Source organism: Strigops habroptila, chromosome 3, assembly GCF_004027225.2.
Source record: "Strigops habroptila isolate Jane chromosome 3, bStrHab1.2.pri, whole genome shotgun sequence".
Classification (NCBI taxonomy): Eukaryota; Metazoa; Chordata; class Aves; order Psittaciformes; family Psittacidae; genus Strigops; species Strigops habroptila.
The window spans coordinates 7,853,493-7,869,779 of NC_044279.2; the positions used below are offsets into that span (position 1 = coordinate 7,853,493).

General features: G+C 44.0%; 1 protein-coding gene across 2 annotated transcripts in view; it reads right to left on the reverse strand.

Moving 5' to 3' along the window:
• FAM107B (family with sequence similarity 107 member B) overlaps positions 1-4,605 on the reverse strand; it is a 61,907-nt gene extending 57,302 nt beyond the window's left edge. The window contains exons 1-2 of one of the 2 annotated variants that reach the window (XM_030478499.1): positions 4,395-4,587; positions 2,481-2,604 (exon numbers count right to left, since the gene is read on the reverse strand). The gene's annotated coding sequence lies outside the window, so the exon portion shown is untranslated. Of the gene's footprint in view, positions 1-2,480; positions 2,605-4,394 lie in introns of both variants that reach the window. The other variant, XM_030478498.1, reaches the window with a different exon arrangement.
• Positions 4,606-16,287: the final 11,682 nt, after the last annotated feature.

Consider the following 16,287-nt stretch of genomic DNA (forward strand, 5'->3'; position numbering starts at 1 on the left):
AGGCAACCTTCTGGCTTCGCATTGCCAGAGAAACTTTAAAAATGTAAGCAAATCCAGGAGTTTTGCTTCTAGAATAAATGAAGTTAAATAAGGCAAAGGTTATTGCACTCGTCATGAAACTAGGATCCTTGTCTCATCTAAAACAAGCTGATGACCTGCTGAAGACTCAGCTCCAAGCCAGGCTTAGGTCTATACTAGAAAGCAAACTGCACCAAGCCACCACAACGCCTGCCCTTTCAGCTATAGACCCAGGCTGAAAAATTAGAGCAACTACTGATTTCAAATATTACCTTAAAACATGATACAGACCAATAGACACAGCACTGCACAAAACTGCTCCAAAATCTTTGTGGCTTATTCTTTCACAGACACAACTTGGAAATGCTGCTCTCTCACCTGTGAGTTTCTTACCCTTCACTGCACAAAACTTACAGCGTTGGTCTAACCACAGGAAGTCAGCTGCTGTTTTGAAACTGAAGTTAAAACTGTGACAGACTTTGCAATCGTAACAGTCACCCACCAAACACAGCGCTGTAAAGGAAAAGCGTTACTTCAAACTCCAGTTCTCCCAGTGTGATGAAACACAAAGGTAGTAGGTATCCTCTGGAGTTTACAACTTACTTATATAGAAAGGGGAAGAAAAGACCTCATCCTTCCTTTTCTTGCAGTGCTCCCTGCTCATATAATCCCTGTAAGATTTCTGCTACAAGAGAGTTGCAGAGTCCTTCGCACCCACACCCTGGAGCAGAAAAGCAGCAGCTACATGAATGTGCCCAGCAGAAATAAGAGACCCAGAAGCATGAGCCTGGCCTCTCAGGGTGGGGATCTGCACTCACATCATCTCACACAGCTGCTGGGGTCACACAAAGGCAGTCCTGGTCCTGTCAGGACCCTCCTAGCTCTGCAAAGCCTTCTCCTCCCTTCTGCTGGCACCTGCTTGTATGCAACTGTACAAGGAGCCCAATGAAGGATCTCCCCAGAGATCCAGCCAGAGACCTATCTGTAAAACAGCACCCACAATTTAAAGGCAGGTGTGGAAAGAAGAAAAATGTCCCTTCCTGTTTTTTCTCACTCCTGTGTATGCTGAATGTCATTGTTTAAGCATTATCATCACAAAACCCTGCCTTTTGGACTGTGACTCTTCTCCTACTGCTTCGTGCAGGGGGAAGTTCTCTCATTTCAACATCAGCCAGTACTTCAGGAGACACAAGTTCAAGTTCTTGCACCACTGTGTAGTCATGGATGACCCATTTACTTTCTGGAGTTTTTATTACCCATCTGCAAAGGGAAGGGGTCTTCCCCACAGCGGGAAGATGCGGCACCTTTCCACTTCAGCACAGTTTTGAGAGGATTAGTATGAAGGAAGCACGCATAGAGATAAGCCTGACAAGAACACGCAAGATGTGGAAAGAGGAAATATCACTGAGAAATGCAATCCTAGCCAGGTAATTTAACTTCCTCCTAAAAAACATTTCTCCTATCAAATTTGCAGCCCTATGTGCAGGTTAGCAAGTGACCAATTCCCCTTCCACAGCTGGATCCTTCCCCTGTCTGATGTTAAAATTAAACATCAAAACCCCAGCTTTCATGCTCTTTAAGTAAATACAGACGAGTTGCAGGCTCTTTGCAACATCGTGTTAAGCAGCAAACCACACTGCCACTGATACTCAAGAACACATGAGGTCTGGCCAAACCAGAACAAACTTCAGACTAACCCCTGAATTGAAGAAGCATTTAAGCACATTTTTTCCCATCCTAAGTTGCATGTATCTTGCTCTTTGATTCTTGCTTTTTCCAAAAGCTTGAGAAGGGTATCAGCTGTGAGTTGTGTCTGACATGCTCTTCTTGTGCACTTACGAAATGCAGACAGATACAAAGTTGTACAGCACAAAGATGTCAGATACAAAAATGTCTCAGCAGAGACGCTGCAAAGCTGAGCAGTGAAACTTGCTCAGTTTAAAGCTACCACAGAGCCAGAACAGCCTTAGAGTTGGCCATGTGCATGTAACACTGATAACTGCCTACAAAGATAATAGTTTTATTCAATAAAATCTTTGTTTTTGAAACTTTGATGGAGCCAAATTTCTGTTAAAGAAAATTACTGGTTAAATAGTTCCATTCTTTTTCTCACAGTAAACAAGAATATTTCCTCTATCTTTCCCCATTTTTCCTTCTGCTCCGATTTTTACACGATTTTCCTGTCCTTACTGATACGGGGGGAGGGGGGGGGGTGTGTCCCAAAAAAGAACTGTTTCTCAGCATCCTGAGTACAGCACTATGTAAAAACTGAGTTACTCCCCCACCCCCATCCCAGTCTACTCCGTCTCTCCCAAGCCTGGCTGTTCCACAGCATGACTGTCAGACAATCTGCCACTTCAGCAAATGCACTGACCAGAGCCACCACATAAGTCAGCTTGCAAAGAAGAGGCATGTGCAAGAAAGATCTCCCGACTGCAGCTGCCAAACAGCTCCTCACTTACCTAGTTGTCGTGCAGGGGTGGTGTGGGGTTCAATACAGCAAGCCTCGAAACCTTTAAATGCTCAAGGGTGAGCTGGAGTTCAGAGAAACTTCTGAATTTTGAAGAGAGAGAAAAGATGCTAAGACTGAAAAAGGAAGAAGAGAGTAAATTAAGGGATGTAAGATCTAAAGCAGAAAGGAAAAAGTGAGCACGGAAGTATTTAGAGGACCCAATGAAATGACTCTCCCACCTCTACCTCTTACATCAGCATACCATTTTAGTTAACAATACTTTAATGCTGGAGGCAAAATAGCAGCATTACTCTTGAGCTGTTTGGACTCTGAAAAACAGAAGTGACACTTCACCTGCCAAAATCATCCCTGGCAAAACTCCACAGACTCCACATCAGTGGAACTACACCAAGCATGAAATCGGCCCACAGTTGCTTTAAGACAATAAAAGCTTTGTTTTAGGAGATACAGGGATTTTGTGGTTCTGTTTAATAAAGCCCAGCAAACAATTGTTTATTGTCCCTGAGCAAATATCGCTGACAATAAGCAAGCAGCTATCACATTCATAGTACGTACTCTCTGTCCATACATTGCTAGGAAAACAACCATCAATAAAGCAAGAGATTCTCAGTGTCCTGTTCATAACACAGGGAGATTAAAGACAGTTTAAAAGCTTCTCAAATTACCTACAAGATCCCCAAGTAATTATTCCCATTTTTAACAACTTTGTTCCATTCTCCTACTTCTGTGCCAAGCCAGTGAAAGTTAAATATCCTCACTGGTGCCACAGGACTTGGTGCGCACATACACGTACCACAGTGTAAAACAGCAACGCTGCCAGAGTGTTATTCAACAATACTCCCACCACAAACTACACACAGCTCACACAGAAGCATCTTTTCCTCATTTTGCTGCTTTTTTGTTTGTCTGTGCAGAATTCTCAACAAAGCCCAGAAAGTTCACATGTTCCTGCCTCTCTAGAGTTTGCTACAAACATGCCCTGAACTTAACAAGACCAGACTCTGCTCCAGTGCCAGCCACAGCCATACTCTGCATTGCACAGTATTGATACATGCCAGAACTCATTAAGCTATGAAAAGAAACCCAACGGAAGAAGCAAACAAGTAAGTTATGATACACAGAGCTCCTGCACTGCATCCCTTCCCCTTGTGAACCCCAAATCCATTTATCCATGCAGTTACCCTGCCCAGATGCACTGCCTTTCAACCCAACACATATGAAAATCTGGAGATTTGGACTGTGTCAAGGGAACTCTGACAGAACCACACAGGGAGGGATGGAAGCACAGGGAGAGAGCGCAAGTCCTCACCACACTCCCAGCGTTTACTGCTTCCACTGTCCACATCAGAAGTTCGGCTGCTCTGAACTCCCATTTTACAGGGCAGGACGTATAGGAAACCAAATACATCTATTTCTCATTTTCTTTTCCACCTTTTCTTCCCATCCAACACCACACGCCCCGGCTCCGGCCCCAAAAGTCACCAGAGAATAGAAGTTTCCCCTCCGAGAAGCCGAAAGGCCCCGCCGGCTCCTCAGCCCCGGTCAAACGGAAAGGGGGACCCGTAAAGCGGCACCAGCCGCATCCTCGGTGCCCCGCACCCCGCCGGGCTCCCTTCTGCTTCGCTCCCCCCTTCATTATTGCTCTTACAAAGCCGCTATTAACTCGCCGGGTTTCCCTTCACGAATGAAGGAGCAGAGCCGGGGCTCTCCCGCCGGACCCCCACAGCCCGGGGGTGCCGCCGCTTCCCGCACCCCACGGCGTGAGGAAGGGGTGCGGCGATAGGAGACCCCCACCGCCACCAACCGGACCCTCACCGGGAGCCGCCTTCCCTCAGCCACCCCGCGGCTGTCCCGTCCCACCCCGCCAGCGCAGCGCCTTTGTGTGAGGAGACACAAAACCTACCTCGCCGGGGTGGCTCTCCCGTTGGGGGACGAGGGCAGCGGGACCCCGAGGCGGCAGCAGGGGAGGAGGGAGCCGGCGACTGCCCACTTGGTCACTCACTGACTGAGTGTCCGCCCGCCCGCCGGCGCGGCCCCGCCACACGCGCGGAGCCGGCCCGGCCTCGCCTGAGGGGAGCGGCGGGGCGGGCCGGGCCAGGGGCGGGCCCGCCGCTGAGTCACCGCCGACCGCCTCCTTTGTTGTCAGGCGTGGAAAGATCCGGGCTGGGGGTGAGCCTGGATGTGTGAGGATCATAGAGTCATAGGATGGTTTGGGTTGGAAAGAGCTTAAGATCATCCAGTTCCAACCCCCTGCCATGAGCAGGGATGCCACACACCAGACCATGTCGCCCAAGGCTCTGTCCAGCCTGGCCTTGAACAGTGCCAGGGATGGAGCATTTACCACTTCTCTGGACAACCCATTCCAGTGCCTCACCACCCTCACAGTAAAGAACTTCTTCCTTATATCTAACCTGAACTTCCCGTGTTTAAGTTTAAACCCATCACTCCTTGTCCTATCGCTACAGTCCCTGATGAAGAGTCCCTCCCCAGCATCCTTGTAGCCCCCTTCAGACACTGGAAGCTGCTCTGAGGTCTCCACGCAGCTTCTCTTCTCCAGGCTGAACAGCCCCAACTTTCTCAGCCTGTCAGTCCCAAAAGAAACAGGGGAAGAGGGGGTGTATGGAAGTGGAGGGGAGCACTGTGGAGCTCTGCCTCCCCGGGAAGGACAACATGCATGGGGTGCCCACAGGTGCTTTTCAAACACTGTTGGTCCTCCTGAGTGGCCCCACTCACCTGTAAGAGCCACTCCTCTCCTCATGGAAGAGGAATCCCCCAGCTGTGCCTTCGTTTAACCTTCACCAAGTGGTTTCTTCTTCCTTTCTGTGCCCCGAGCCCTGTCCCTGTGGCTATTTCCATCAATCAACCTGTAGGAATTGAGGTTCCACTCTTCAAGTGGACTCATCCAAGTAAAAGGACAAGAAATCACAGCCAGACAGCCAAAACATGCCTCAACGTGCCCCAGAATCTGTTTGTAGTGAGTACTACAGGATGGAGGCATGATGGAGAGCCTGGGACACAATGTGATGTGCACCGGCTTTGGGAATGAACCCAAAGAAAGAAAGACCTTTGGGGATGAAGTATGTATTTATACATTGGTGTACATACTTGGATTGAATTGATTTACCTGGTACGGTGGGAGGTGTCCCTACCCATGCCAGGGCGGGTTGGAACTAAATGATCTTAAGGTCCTTTCCAACCCTAACCATTCAACGATTTCTTCTGTATGTTTATCACTAGGATTATGTTGTTATTCTTCAGAGCAGATGACTCAAATCACAGCAAAGTGACAGCAGCAACTTGAGTCATCCCAGGGATGGAAAGCTTCAGACAGATTTGAGGAGCTCAGTAACTTGAGGAGCTGAGTATCCAACATCGCTTGGGCTGCAGAGACAAACCCTTCCCTTCCAAAAACCCCCAGCCCCAAGAAGCCCCTGCAGGAAGGATACTGGGTGCTCAGTAGGCGGTGCTGTTTCCACCGAATCTGTTCTAAATAACCCACTGCCCCAGCATGGTAAGGGGACCGAGTGGGTAGGGAGGAATATGTTTTCTGTGACCATGTTATTTGGTCATAACTGCATTTTACTCATGACATGGGCTGAAATCTGGAGAGCTGGTATGTACTAAAGACTGCTCAGGTCTTTGTGTGCAGCTGTTCTTTCACTAGGAAGAAAAAAGGCAGCTTGGGGTGAAACCTAGCAAATGGATGAAATCCAGAGCATGGGAGGCCACTGTCTATTGTGGTTCAGTTTGAGTCCTGCCAAATACCAACATCAGCAATCAGAACTATCTGTGAACAAATGAAGTGTTATAAATGCTCCTCAAAAAGTCATTTGTGGCATACCAAGGTGGACACCCATTTGTGTTGTCCATGTTCGCAGTGTCAACCCTGGTTATGGGCAGCCTCATTCCTCAGATGCCCTTTCCTTCACAGGAGTGTATTGTGGAGCCCATGGATACTGTATGGAGCAAAACCTCATAAAATTTGATTTTTTTCTTTATTAAATGCAGTAAAATGATGTGCCTAGATGAATGAGAGAGTATTAACATTGATTAGTTCCCTGCTCTGTGAGGAACCCTCCATCTGAAGCATGGGAGGGAGGAATGATGTATGACCAGGGAATTGCAAACAGCAAAGAAATAAAACGAGCTGCAAGGCCAGCTGGAGTGCTGGATTTCCCTATCTTTTGCATTCTTGACCTTATGAACCTCTCCATATCATTTCTGTTTGTAAGCATTAACCGTTTGTATTCTAAAGACACTTTTTTAGTCCTGATCATGTTGTTATCTCCACTGCTTTAGACACTGCGCAGGCGGTTGCCCCTGCTCTGCAATCTGACACGTCACGTCAGTGTTTCCCAACCTTTTCTCAGCTCAGACAGCTATTTTGCTGTGATATGTACCGTCCCCCCACCAGATCCTGCACATCCACACCTTTAAATGGAATGTAACACTTTGTTGAAGCTACCAAAAATTTCTGGGTATCTTGCCATGGCTTGTCAAAGGAGTACAGGCATTTTTCATGGTGATAGCTGCTTTGTTCCAGTGTTACATTCGGTTTAAGTGTGTGGTTATGTGGTGTCCTGGCCCTACCAGGTGCAGATTTGGCAAAGTCCCTCCCCACACATACTATTAATATGCTCCATGAAATAACTGTAATGTTGTGAAACCCCAAGCTACCATGGCTGTATCTAGACTTGAAAAATATTGCTGGACAGAAGCAAAGAAGAGAAAGGTTTGAGAGAGGCAGAAAGTTGAAAGGGTTCACCAAGAACACATATAAGGACCAGCGATGGCTGAGATCAACCCCTGTGTTACCCTAGTGTCTTAATTCTTCACTCAGTGCCTCATACAAGACAGTGGTCAAATGACAGGTCTGAGTCAAACATCTCACAAGTAGTTTAAGGGTTAGCTTGTCTCATCAGGTTGCCTGGTTTTGGTGCAGGAGCTGCTAGGTGCCACAAACCCCTCGTTGGGGAGACAATGAGTCAGTCCAGCACAGCTCCAGCCCAAAGGTGAGGAACCCATTTGACCACTGTCTCATATGAGGTGTGATGGGGAGTCAGTATTGTCTCCCATCTGTGAGCCACTCAGGTTTCTGGCATTCCCATTCCTTCTTTAAGGCACATCGTATGTGTCTCATACCTCTTGACCACATGAAAATTACAGTGTGTGGTTCATGCAATAGACGAATGGTCACAACTGCATTTTACTCATGACAAGCCTTCTTCCTCCAGCACTCTGGGTACTAAAACTCCAGAAAGCACTTGCAAAGGCCTCAGGGATCTTTCTAGATGAAAAGTACTATATAAATGTAAAACATTACTATTTTATGTTAAATGAAAAGCAGTGTATTGGAATCCAAAAAATGAATCAACTGGCTGCACTTTAGAACAACTCTTAGGCAGAACGATGCACTGGAAACACTTAACAAGATAAATCCATTTTTTATAAACATAATAGCCAAAACTATATAGTCATCCTGTTGTATAAGTGTCATGGCACATATGTAGTATATAGTTTGGCATTTTGGTCTCTTATGAATCAACTATTATGTATTTTAATTGCAGGTCGATGTTTGTAATTCTTTTCAGTCAAACTACAGAATTAAAAGCAAAAATATTCTTTAATTACATGAGTTGTCCTCTTTGTGGGATAGGGAATTGCATTTTACTCCATGACTGCACCATACCTGGCCTTTGAGTCTTACCATAATATAACCTTAAATAATAATAATAATAATAATAATAATTTTTCTGTGGCAGAAATGAAGTGGAGTAGAGAGTCAGCTGCTATGGGATTCCCCTTGCTTAATGGGATTCCCCTTGCTTAATTTTAGCTGTCTGAAAGCAGACATCTCGTCTAAGCAGGTCATGTAGGCTGGGGAGAGGTAGGTATCTCCAGAGATATCATGCCTCCTACCTTAGGTCTCTGAATTAGAATTGGATTAATTGCTTTGGAAGTGCTTCTGTTGGTTATACAAGGCAGCAGCCTGACAAGCTTCAGCTAGATGCCTTCCTCAGAAATTCTGTATCTGTGTGTAATTCCCTTACCCAAAGCGGCAAAATGCTGCCCAGTTACCAATAAAGGAGAGATGAGCTCTGCCTGTATACCAGTATTTTTATTCCACATAACATGGAGAAGCACTGACTTACATCATAGCAGAATGTGGTTCTCTTTTTTCCCATGCAGCCACTTTAAATGTGTTTGGGTTTGTTTTCTAGATCTTTAACTCAATCAAAGTAAATCAACTGGAATGCAGACTGTTATGAAGGTTTTTCCATACCATCTTTCTGCAGAAACATCTATTAAGTATCTGGAGAAACATCTGCTATGCACATAGATGTATAAATATATATAGGAGCTGAACAATATGACTTTTGAGTTTGCAGGGTTTTCTTTACACAAAGCCAGGGGCATAAAAGGGATTTCCTCCAAGTTTTCCTGTGTATTAATAATGAAGATCAGGATGCCACCTTTGTTTCCTCCCCTTCTGAGCATACAGTGAAAGGAAATGGTTCTGGATCGAATCACAAAAAGCAGTGGAAAAAAACAGACTATACTCCACGCTGGCACTCAGAAGTTTAATTATCCAGCATGCTTCATCTTTATGGAAGAAGGAGACAGATAAATCCCACATGTTAATAGCTGGCTCCCTGTGGCTGACCTTTGGCTCAAATATTCCATATCGTGATTAATGTTGCACAGTTGGATCCAAAACATGCTCATTCCCCAGGCTGCAGGAAAAAAAAGGGGGGCTAATTTGCCTTCCAACAGCAGAATTTCATTTGATCACTCTTTTGGAGACTGATATTTATCCCTGCCTGTCGGTTGGCCTCTGAAGAGCTGTTATCTGCTTCCTGAGTTAGGACTCTTAAGACCCAGCTTCTCATATCCCCTCCACTACTGGCTTGCTGGGCAACCTGAAGTAAGGAATTTTGCCTCAGTTTCTGATCTAGTAGAAGAGCGAAAATAACTGTGACTGCCTTGCTGATGCAGTTTGCAGTTTGCAGATAGAAGACACTGAACAAGGTTCATCTTCAGACAAAATTAGATACTGACCTCTAGAATCTAGAGGTCTCACAAGATTAGGTCAGAAAATTGTAGCTGCTGTGCTTAGATCATGGTTTTCTGGCCATCCGTTCCCTTAATCTTTCAGTTCTTATATGACATAGATTCCATTTGCCTTCTCATGCCATTGTAGCAGTCTTACATCATTCTAATAACATAAGCTATTTCAATGGCCCTGGCATAGATAAGCAGACATCAGGATTTCTGAGCCTGTTTTTCAGTTTGACCCTGAAGGACACAGGATCTGTGGACACGATATACATCCCATATATTAGAAATACACAGTGCATAACATTCCATGGCATTTTTCTGGGGAAATCAGATCCTTGAACATATGGCAATAGGTGGGCTCAGAGTTGTAATACAGAACATTTTAAGAGACTCGAACATGTCACTGGCATCTGCTGTAGGGTTAAAACTTTGAGGTGCTGCAATTAATAATACCTGAATTCCTCCCCATTTGATTTCTCCAGGGTCAAGTCTGTCACAGAAAGCCTTATCCATAATTAATTAAAGCCATTGCTAACATTGCCACCACCCTCAAGTGAGTTTAGACTGAGCCTTCATTTCTGCCCTTCTCCTAGATGAGATGAAGCAGCAAAGCCTGATGAAGGCTTAGAAACTGTTCCTACTCCTGTGGAGATCACTAGGAATTTTGTTTGGGCTGGGCCTATGAAGACATGCCCAGCTGTCTTCCCAGGGATGACACTAAAAAGTCTATAAAAATACAGCTGTAATAGCTGAAGACACAGAAAAACATGAGACAGAGCCTCTGAAGAGGTCTGTCCCTACCTCCAGCCAGGACACATCTGGACTGTTGCACAGGCTGGGCAAATTTTTCCGTTTCCAAGCTGTTTTATTTACCAAAGATGACAGGCTGTTAGCTTTACAGCAACTGGAGCAGACAATCTCATATCGTTTCCCACCAAAGCAAATAATCAAGTGCTCTTTCCCCTATGAAAGGAAAGTCAGACAGATGTTCTCTGTGCTCTGAACCATGAAGTGCATGCAAATTGCAAGTGGCAAGCAGTGCTTTTTCTGTCTTTCCTGTAGTAGTGACTGCACTCCAAAGACTTTCCTTGGGCCACGTACACACTTGCGGAGGAACATGCGCATTGAATAGTAGAATAATTTAAGTTGGAAAAGACCTTTAAATCATTGAGTCCAACCATCAATCCAGCATTGCCAAGTCCACCACTAAAACATGTCCCTGAGCACCACATCTCCATGTCTTTTAAACACCTCCAGGGATGGTGACTCTACCATTTCCCTGGGAAGCCTGTTCCACTGCTTGACAACCGCTTTGGTAAAATAGATGCTCTACATCATCTTCCATCATAGAATCTCAAAGTACAGGTTAAACCTAACAACTGTAAGAAATCAATAACCATCAATACCATTTCCAGCATGTTCATCACCAGAATATGTAAGCATGTCTGATTTAGAGATTAAAAACTACAGAATTTCATTCTCAGAGGACTGCCAACCCTAGTCAAAGTTAATGGGAGCCTTAGAGATCACCACATCTGAAAGTGCGAAAAGAGGAAAAAACAAACAAAAAACCCCATGCATCTTACATGCTGGCATTTAATATCTAAAAGCAGAAAGTTGAACCTCTAGGTTTTGAGTTCCCTTTATTTCTATGTGGGATTTCCTCTGCAAAAATCCATGAAAATGGGTCATGCTGCGCAGAGCAGTGTGTCTTGCACAAGCTCAACTTCTTGGACCTTCTGTGCAAGCTCTGCAGAATTGGTGGGTACATCCATAGCATGCCCAAATAGTTATGAGTGTGTCCAAGTCCTCTCACATGGGCAGATTAGCTGTGCTTATCATACTGTAACAGTTACTGAGCACCTAGAAATCCCTAATATTAGCCAAGTTGCTCTGGTTTTCCATAAATTCCTAGAAAAACAGAAGAAGTCACAGGATGACTGATAACTGAGAGAGACATCCAAGACAACACAGTAGGTTAGTAATAATTCTGGGAACAGGAGTCACAGGTCCTGGTTCTCACTACCCCACTAACAGGTAGGTTGCACACGGGAGTGCATCTCCACCCCAGAACTGGTTCATGTCTGTGATCTGTGTGTGACATCTCTGGCTGGCTCAGGCATTTCGTAGGCAGTCACATGTGAAATTCTGCCTGCATTATCTCTGACCCTGCATGCTACTGGGACTTCTGGGGTCATTCTTCCTGGGGAAGTTGTGCTAAAATAAGTTCAAAGGCTCTCTGATTCTTTCTCAGTGAGTCATTCATCATGGGAGTGCTTGTCTTGGTCTTCTAGATACATGGGGAAAACTGTGGGAAGAAACTGGAGAGACAAAGCAAATGAATTAGCATCCCAGGGGAAAGTAGAGCCATAGCCTGCACTTCCAACCATGACTTCAAAGCTGGGTGACAGTGCACTATCAGTGTATTGACAATGTACCATATGATCAAGAAAGAAAATGTGGGGAACACTGTGTCAGAGCCTTCGACAGTGGGTAGGGAGGGCACAGTCTTAGCAGAATAGATCCATTTCAGCTTAGTCAGTTTATGGTCTCATCTGAGTCTCTAGTCACCAATTCTAATACAAATAATACCAAAGCATAATGACAGCAACACAAGCAATGAACAGAAATAGGTTTTCAACTTTTTTCCTGGTTTCCCACTTGAAATAAATCCTTATTCTGTCCTTAACTCTTCATTTTTATTGTCTACCCCCTGTGGTTTAGTAACCAGCTGGCATTCCTCATAAAGAAATCAGCAGGTTGATTGACGCTGTGGCTACCCTGAAGTCCTCTGAGGCTTTCTTATTGACTGACCATATCTTAGATAAGATTGCCCGTAAATTATAGCTCTGCTTAAGAGCATCTGCCTCAGGGCTGCTCTCCCCTCATTATAAAACCTGATCTAATCCTGCATGTCTCTTCAATTATGGGAGAGTACAATTCAAGAAGTGGCTTCTCCTGCGAATGTGAAATGAGATAAACTGTTCCTAAGTAGGGTAAACAGGAATACTCAAGACTGAAGCTAAGACTAATCTTTCTGATTTCCACGTGATTTCCAACAGAATAATGTATCATCTCTCCTGTTAATGTTGACTGTTCTTTCACCACAAAAATAATCAGTAAAAAAGTTCTACCTGTCAGTAAGTATTTCTGTGTGCAGGAACCACGTGTGTGACAATTCAGGTGATAACCCTACAAAAGATACTGAATAAGTCATTGCTTTAGACTCCTCAGTCTGCCACAGAAAGCCTTGGGAGATGCTTCATCTCCACGCCAAGATACAGGAAAGGCATTTCATTTATGAAATCAATGAATGTCAGAGAGCAAATGGAAAAGGAACAAGCTTATCTTAACATTTTTGCACATCAGGCAGACAAATTATGTCCTGGATTGCACGATGAGTTCAACACATCACTGCTGATGGAGATGAGTTAGTCCAGTTTATAGTTCCATGAACGAAAATATCCCACTTTGTGGAAGCATCCTACCATACTGAATAAAAGGTGAATAAAGAAACCTGTTAGAGCTCCTGTTGGATCAGTACCTGCTCCTAGTTGTGGTAACTGGGACAACTGCCATCACTGTTTGTGGCCTTCCACACACATCACAGCACCAATGCCCAGCTTCGCAGGTCCTGCCTGAGCTCTGGCCTTTCTTGAACCTCACCTTTGGTGAGCACCCTTTCACTGGAGAAAGTGCTAAGTTCCATGATGTCTTTATACAAACCTCAAAAGTAAATCTGAGCACTAGTAGATAGTTACTTCTACTTGCAGCTTTGCATTTCATCCGGATGAATATTAAAAACCAGAAGGATTTATTTCAGTCAGGGGCCAACGTGCATCTAGCAACTAAATTAATGGAATCTGTGAACCCATGCCAAGGTTATATGGCAGTTTGTCTCAATGTAATATTACTCTAATTGTGTATTAAAACCCCAGATTATGTTTATTCCTCTCTTTCTGTCTAAGGAAGTTTATTACTCACTAACTCCAAATACAGAGTGAATTTTGACATGTGATTTTTTTACTGTGAGCACAGGGTGCCCAAAGAAGTAGTAAATGCTCCATCCCTGGCAGTGTTCAAGGCCAGGTTGGACAGAGACTTGGGGGACATGGTCTAGAGTGAGGTGTTCCAGGGGGTTGGAACCGGATGATCTTAAGGTACTTTTCAACCCAAACCGTTCTACAATTCTATGATTCTATCATTCTGTGTCTGGTGGGAAATGAACAGGCTGTCTCATTGCTGCTATTATCTATGTGTGCTGTTCGTTAGGTCATTAATCTGTGCCAAGGAGGACAAAGTAGATTGCGATGTCAGATGACAAAAGGAGGAGCACTCATCTGAGGACACAGTGGAACTACACACAGATCATCCTTCCTCAACCTCAGTTCACATTGCCAGCCCAAGGAAGCTCTGTCTGTCTTGTGGATGGTCCTCATAGGATCTTCTTGGAAACTTCTTTCCTTGCACTTGCTCCTGATCAGTCATAGTATAAGACGTAAAAAGACTGTAACTGCAGTGTTCAGATTACAGTAGACCCATCTCCAGCAGTGAACAAAAGTAGATGTCCAGGGAATACTACAAGAAAAGGGCAAAGACACATGATTTCCCAATCACGGTCTCCAGCCACCTGCAGCTTCCTGAGCTGGGTGTTGGTTTTTACTAATTCCTATAGTCAACTCTCAATACATCTTTTTCCCTGTCCAGCTTCCCCCTAAATTCATGTAAAATTTTGGTAGCATCTTTTGCCAAGAAATTGCAAAGCTCAATAGTCTTATCATGAGAGAGAATACTGCGCTACCACTGGTTAGAAATTGATCACTGTCACTTAGTACAACTTTTCTTATAGGAAACATGATGCTACAATCGATGGAGGCAAACTTCTACAGGCTTCTTTGGTGTTGGATCTCAGCAATATGGTCTAACCCAATCCCCCTCAGTATCAGCAAGATATTCTTAATTTTAGTTAGGTCCATAATTTCTGGATGCCAAAAAAAAATATTCCAAATTAAAACTTAGTCAAAGTGAGGTTTAATCTCTCCTAAGGAGCCAGTATCATTTAATGCAGTTCTGGCTTTGTAATACTGCTTTGGTTTCTAGCAGGATTCATCAAAACATTGATTTCACTTCAAAAAAGAGCTACAGAGTGTTTCTTCAGGAAAGATGAAAGGATGAATGGTGAGTGGGGCTGCCCCACTACAAACAATTATGGAAACAAATAGATGCATTAAAAAGCTGTGCTCTCATTTACATGGCTACAGTGCTCAGCTAGCTAAATTGTGGCCTCTTTTATCAAAGGATTTAAATCCGGATGATCTCCTTGTAATTCCCTCAAATTTATACCATTTGTATTCTGGTTTTGATTCAGCTATTTTCTACTGTGCTGTTAACTGTAGTTAATGCAGAGGTACCCTGCAAATACAGTATACTCCAGCGACGAGAACTCCCTTATTTATGTACTTATAACTTCAATATTTCCCTGAACTAGATGTGCCACCATGACCCATATAGCCAATATGTCTTGCATTTGCATTCTTTTATAATGCAAGTCAGTTGTAGAGTTACGTACGAATAGACCTCAGGGGGCCCTGGCCTCCCAGCTGTAGTAAATAAATCCCTTATGCACAAAAGAGGAAGAAAAGGAAGCAAAAAGCTTCCTGCTAGCTTTTCCTGGAAGCATAGAAGTGAAATAATTCATTTCAGTGTCCTGTGGAAATAAAGGGTAGTTAGAAAACATCAGAAGTGAACCTTTACAAAAAGATAGTCCTAGCAGTGAAATAGCAAACATCTTGCCTGTAGAGAGGAATGGAGTTTTTCCAGTGCATTCACTCACCATCGCAGCCCTGCAGAAAGCACTTAATCTTTACTCAGGCTAAATGCGCTTGTACTGTGGAAATCATAAAGGGAAAGTGCACCATTGGGATGGACATAGTTACAGGGTGGGTTTTATAGCTTATATAAACTCCTTTGCCCTGTTTTACCCACTTGCAAATGTATGTCTCTATTGGTACTTATACAATACTCAAGCTGACTCTGATCTGATAAAAGGCATTATGCGTAGGCATAATTTCTGGTTTTCTTGCAACATATTTAAATGAAAACTTGAAAACAATTTTGGTTTAGTTTAAAATCAAACATTTTTTCAGGGTTTGTTCACGTATTAACCAAAACCCATGTGCCTGCCTTTAACTTTTGACAAATATTTTCATTTAGTCTAAAAACTTCTTTCGGAGATACCAGTTCTAGAAAAATTGATGTCAGACTTATGGTGATTGTGGGCAGACCCTGTAATGTGGGTGATTCTCAGTTTGTTCTTCCTTGTAGGCATCTTCTGGGGTCCTCCTATGTGTTTAAGACTTGGCCAAATGGTATATCCATTGCCTTGAACACCAAGTCCTCCCCTGTGTGTATCTCATTGTCTGTATTCCCTGGATTTAACAGCAGTGGAAGGATATTTCAGTCGTCTCCTATGATGACCGGTGTTTTTCCGTATGTCCTTTCCCAGAAAGAGACTGGAAAGAATGGAAAATCAATGGAGGTTTTTTGTTTGTTTATGTATGTGTTTCAGGATGGATTTTGGAGAGGGAAGCTCAGTAGCGTTTTGTCATGGCCCTTTGGTTTTGCCCACTGATTTCATTGTCCTGGTTTCACAGCATCCAGAGTTGAGACACACATTTTGTCAGTAATGAACAGAAAAAGGCTGGCAAAAGTTTGGCCCACAGCACATTTCATTTCAG